Source organism: Priapulus caudatus, unplaced genomic scaffold (assembly GCF_000485595.1).
Source record: "Priapulus caudatus unplaced genomic scaffold, Priapulus_caudatus-5.0.1 Scaffold321, whole genome shotgun sequence".
Classification (NCBI taxonomy): Eukaryota; Metazoa; Priapulida; class Priapulimorpha; order Priapulimorphida; family Priapulidae; genus Priapulus; species Priapulus caudatus.
In genome coordinates, this window is record NW_014577382.1 from 101584 (window position 1) to 107302 (window position 5719).

Consider the following 5719-nt stretch of genomic DNA (forward strand, 5'->3'; position numbering starts at 1 on the left):
ACTATTACGTATCTATTACTTGTATGTTACTTAACTATTACGTATCTATTACTTGTATGTTACTTACTTATTACGTATCTATTACTTGTATGTTACTTACCTATTACGTATCTATTACTTGTCTGTTACTTATCTGTTACTTACCTGATACATACCTATTACCTTTCTGCTACTTATCTATTACTTGCGTGTTGCAGGCGATCGTCTCGTCCCAGAGAGATGTCCCTTCCCTAGTCGCCTTGCAACAGTGAACGACGTGGCTAGACTCATCGTTGCCTGCAATAGCCCAACGTCTCTGCTTCGCTTCGGCTGCCAGACAACACATACGATCTCCGTAGATCATTTATGTAAAGCGAACAGCACTACTGATGAAATCCTCGTACAGGAAACGCAAGGTGTGTAGTGAGATGATAGTAAGATGACGTCGATCCTAGTAATAGGGGTTATTTAACACATGAGCTGCAATCGATTCACAGGATCCTTGCATGCCGCGTACTTTTATGTGCCGGCAATGCACGCGATAGAGTTCACAAAGAACGTTTACTAATCAAATTAGACGTTATTAAAGGGATACATGGCCCCAGGTTCCTTGCACATGTTCAGTTATAATAAGTTTAAATTACGCTACATAAAAAATTTCACTGTTCTATATTTATTAGAAATATTTTTATAATGTTTTAAATCTAACGCCATCTATATTCGTCTACAAGTGCCTCGTTATGTAATTATTCTACGCCTTCGTACAGTTACATTGCTACTGGTAGTTAATGTACCATGTGCGGGCAACGTCTTTGCGTTTAGGTTACTCCTGTTACAATCAGTTGGAAAACGCAGATGCCAAATATGTGGTTGCCACTAAAACTCACGAAAGTCGAAATGCATTCTGTTTCGTAAGTAATATTTACATTCGTGTTAATCGGAATATTATGCCTATTTGGTCAGTGAATATCAGAAAACTGGTAGCTATATAATAAACCGTAGCAAGGTAATATTCCATTGTAGACAATGACTTACAGAATATACTGATTCTTTTGATAGACACTAAGTCTTGCTATTGCCATTGAAGCCATATTCTCATCTATTCCTACTTTGTAGCGTATTTCATACAGATCTCCCTGTTTCGTCATAGTACTACATTTAATTCTGTTCACAAACATTCAGTTACAGCATATATTGTAAGAGTATTGTAAATGTCTTGTATTGAGTATGTATTATATTGCATTGCATTGGAAATGTCTTGTATTATAGATGTATTGTATAAGCATAGCAAGCTTTTTTATTCTAGTTGATTTTTGCCTACAAAACGGGGTGAACGCATATATTGTGGAAAGACGTCGATAAGATTCTAGTTAACTTATGTCCATAAAACTCTGTTATTGCGCATACTGTGAGTAGGCGTTAATAAGAACGTATTCGATTCAATACAGGTTTATCGAAAGCACGAAGACGTCATCGTCATTACGAGGCATGCGCACGGCTGCGACGGACTGCGCGCGCATCTTAGACAAAGTAGCGTCAAATATTTCAACGTCACTTCGATTGGTAACGCATCTACGTCACTTTCAAGTATACGCGATAAGAGTTATATTGAGTTAAAAAATTATCGATAAGTGTTCTCGCTGAATAAAATATAATCGCGATACCAATAATCCGTCGTGAATCATTGTCTATGAAAGATAGCGCGTATGCAGCCACTTACTCTGTATATGTGCGCGTATGCGTGTATGCGTGTATGCGTGGGTTCGTGCGTGCGTGCGTGTGTGCATGAATATATGCGATTCAAGTCACTCTTTCACGCTAGAATTCTTTTCAAATCTGATCAAGTTCATATTTGATATTTAATTTATTTTCAGGCAAGTGTATTTCCGAATTAATTATGGGCTTACTGCATATTTGCATTTGACTGAATATGCGATTAGGCCGATATTCTAATATAATTGACTTGTGGATTTTTCTAATACCCCTAATTTTATTTATGCGGTTGCAGAAACAACGAATTTACTTCCATTTCAGGTGGTTGTCTATCTGCAGGAACGACAGCTTCACCAACAGTTGCCTTGCTCATTATTTATTTTGTGATATTATATATTAACTCTATTATTTATCGTTAAATAACGTTAAAGCGTTAGGAGTGACAATAGTCTACATTTCAATGAAATGAATACAGTAGAAATGTTAATTGTTATGTTTATTTTTGTATGAATCATAAACCAACATCGCTTTGACGGCGTATATGTATTTCTACGTGATTTGTAGGCAATATGCACGTAGAGAAATCAACAAATCATATTATTATGTAAGCGCGAACGAATTTGAATGACAACAGAGGGCGCGCAGAGCCACAAGCAAGCCGAGCCATACTAGATAGAGATCTGGAACTCTGTGGGCTCTTCAACGCTAATCTCTATATACTGTGTGTGTGTGTGTGTGAGAGAAAGAGAGAGAGAGAGAGAGAGAGAGAGAGAGAGAGAAAACGAGAAGAGAGAAGAGAAGAGAGAGAAGAAAAGAAAGAAGAGAGAGAGAGAAAGAGAGATCAAATAGTTATAAGCCGAGTTACTAGTTAGTATATGAGATCAGTGCTCTGCAAGCATCGCCGAGCCACAGATACGAGATATCTTGTGTACGGCTCTGCAGGCATGCAGAGGGCGAGGTGCTTATTTCTTCTGGGCAGATTATTTAATTTTAATTCGGCATGTTTGTGTGGCGTGATCCGAAAGCCGTATAATATATATATATATATAGTATGAGAGCCATGCATCGGTGAAGTACACAACAAAAGTCATCGTCAACAACGACAGACTAATATCATCATATATAACTCGCGGGGATCATATGAACATTTTACGCGTTTATTATCAATATTATTACACGAAATTATACGATCGGGCAGTAACAAATTATCTTTACCCATGACTACTTGTAGTTTACTACGATGAAAGAATACCGGATGTGTAATTGTTCGTGTAATGCGTACATACGTTCAGAAGTATATTAACGTCGTTTAATCCTATGGAGCTAATATGATCATACGGTACTATTGTGGTAATCAACACCAATATGAACCGATTACCTATGCTACCTATGACCTATGCTTTACCTATGACCGTATCCTTGTTTGTTTTCTGTTGACTGTGATCTTCTGCATTGTAACATGCGTCTTCAAAGTCTTTGACATGCGTTCCTGGATAGAGGTATTGTAAAATAATAATATTTAAATATATATATATGCTGTGAATCCTCAGGCACGACTGTTACTCATAATATCTGTTTTTTAATATCATCTACAATGCAGCACGAAAGTAGTAGCGTATTTTTTTTATTTTCTTTGTAGCTATTATAATTTTTTCGTTACTATAAAAGTGAACTAATTAAATATACTAATGAATTTAATTTAATTGAAATGCAAAACGCGCTATTCCGTTTTCTTTCAAGCTATAATTGTCGTGATAAAAATCACAATGTTAATTACAAGAAGTGATAATTTATAACGTTTAATTATAACGCCTCCCTAATGTTGTAATTAACATTGTAATTAACAAATTCGCACGAAAATGCGCCACACGAGGGCGCTGATGGTGCAGGACGAGCGCACATGCGGGTGTCACTCACAGAAATAGAATAGAATAGAATGGAATAGAATAGAACTTCTATTCTATTTCTGTGGTGTCACTCACTGATCTCTACTATACTAATATAGTTAGTCTATAGTTAGTATAGTAGAGATCAGTGGTGGTGTCACTTTCCCCCGGGCGTAGAGGGAGGGTGCCGCTACATAGCATCACTAGTCACTTCGTACACTTCCGTCATTCCACAGTCATACTTCCATGCTAGATATGGCCTTATTTCCCTAACCCTAATCCTAACTCTAACCCTAACCCTAACCCTAATCCTAACACTAGTGCTGCCACGTAGCGGCACCCTCCCTCTACGCCCGGGGGAAAGTGACACCCCGCACATGCGAGAATGACGAACATTTTGCAGGCCTAGCCTAATTATAGAGAAAGTACTTCCTGCTTATTTCCCTTCATAAACTCGTTGCTCATATAGCCAGCGGCAAATCAACGTGCGTTTCTATTCACCCAGAAACAGTACCCATAAATAACATTTTGCACTCCTTTCCCCCAGATGGTGCATGCCCATGTTATAAAAACCAGTTGGCGCAATATGCTCTGCAAGCGGTCTTTTTTTATGGAAGTATATCAATATACGATTTTCAATGGTTTATCAAAACAATGTTAAACATGGTATTCACGTATACGATGGGTCTGTTTAATGTTTATGTAGAGCACTTGTCTCTGTTTTACATGCAACCAATGAAGATCACTAGTCTTCAAGTATTGCTTCAATTAACTCTTTAATTAAGTAACAATATTCAGAGAGTAGCGAGCATAATCAGAAGCCAATTAACACCGGCCCATTGTTAATGCGTTACAAAACTTCACACCTAAATAGATTGTTCGGCACTCGCGCCATGGTTGGTGGTCAGCGTGGTCCGGTCGTGCCTGACGGTCGCCTGTCCATAGTTTTCGTACAAGATAATTTATAGCGGAATTGTGAATTGTGGATAAGAAACGTGGAAGAGGAGGATGAAGTTATGGGTAGATAAGAAGGTTAAGAACGAGAAACAAGGAAGCGGAAGAAGAAGAAAAAAGGAAAAGACGAACAAAAATAAATAAAAAGAAAAAAAGAAGAAGAAACATCTAGAGAAAGAAGAAGGAGATGAAAAGTAAATAGGAGATGGAGGGTAATGAGAGGTGGTAATTAAGATCACAATACATATCAACAATAATACAAATTAATATCATACTGATGTGGATGTGAATTAGGTGGAGCGGGGTAACGCGAGCAGGGCAGGGTAAGATGAAGCTGATTAGAACAATGATGACGGAGAAGAAGTGTTGTCACGAAGCAAAAATACTAAATGGGTGGTTGGATGGAAGCATTAAGAAGCAATAATACCGGACTGAAATAGGATGAGAACGGATGGATAGGGCATCGAGAAAATAGTTATCGAGAAAAGGAACTCAGGAGGTAACTTTGAATTAGGCTCGCCATGTAGGCCCCTATTAGCGAATTTCCTTTTCAGCCGAAATATCCGAGTTAGGTCTTTGCATGTAAACGTATGTTCATTAACTGTGACAGACTAAATGGCTTCGCGCAGACTGTGAGAAACGAAGGAGCCAAGTGCAAAATTAATGTTTATATTAACGTGATAATTTCTTGCACATCGCACATTTATATAAACTTTGCTTTTATAAAAAGTATAATATTTATACGTATGCTTCTGCCGGTGTGCCTGGAGTGTCTTTCAACGCCCAAGAAGGTACATTAAATCCTATTTTACTTTGGTGTTCAACCGTCAACCGTTTATAAACATGAAGCCGTTTATAACAGTTTATTGCACCATTTCCACGTAAAAGCAAAACAACAACAACAACAATAATAATAACAACAACAACAACAATAATAATAATAACAATAATACTGCTGTACTGTTGGTTACATACTAAACAATGTCAAACTGAGAAAACGACCAGACGCGTCGGTCCTCAATCGTTCTCGCTCACTCTCGCACCGCCTCCCTTCTTCCTCATACGATACTGCTTCTTTCTTCCTCATTTTGATTGATTCTCTTGTCTGTCTAGCTGTCTGTCTAGCTGTCTGTCTATCTGTCTGTCTGTCTGTCTGTCTGTCTGTCTGTCTGTCTGTCTGTCTGTCT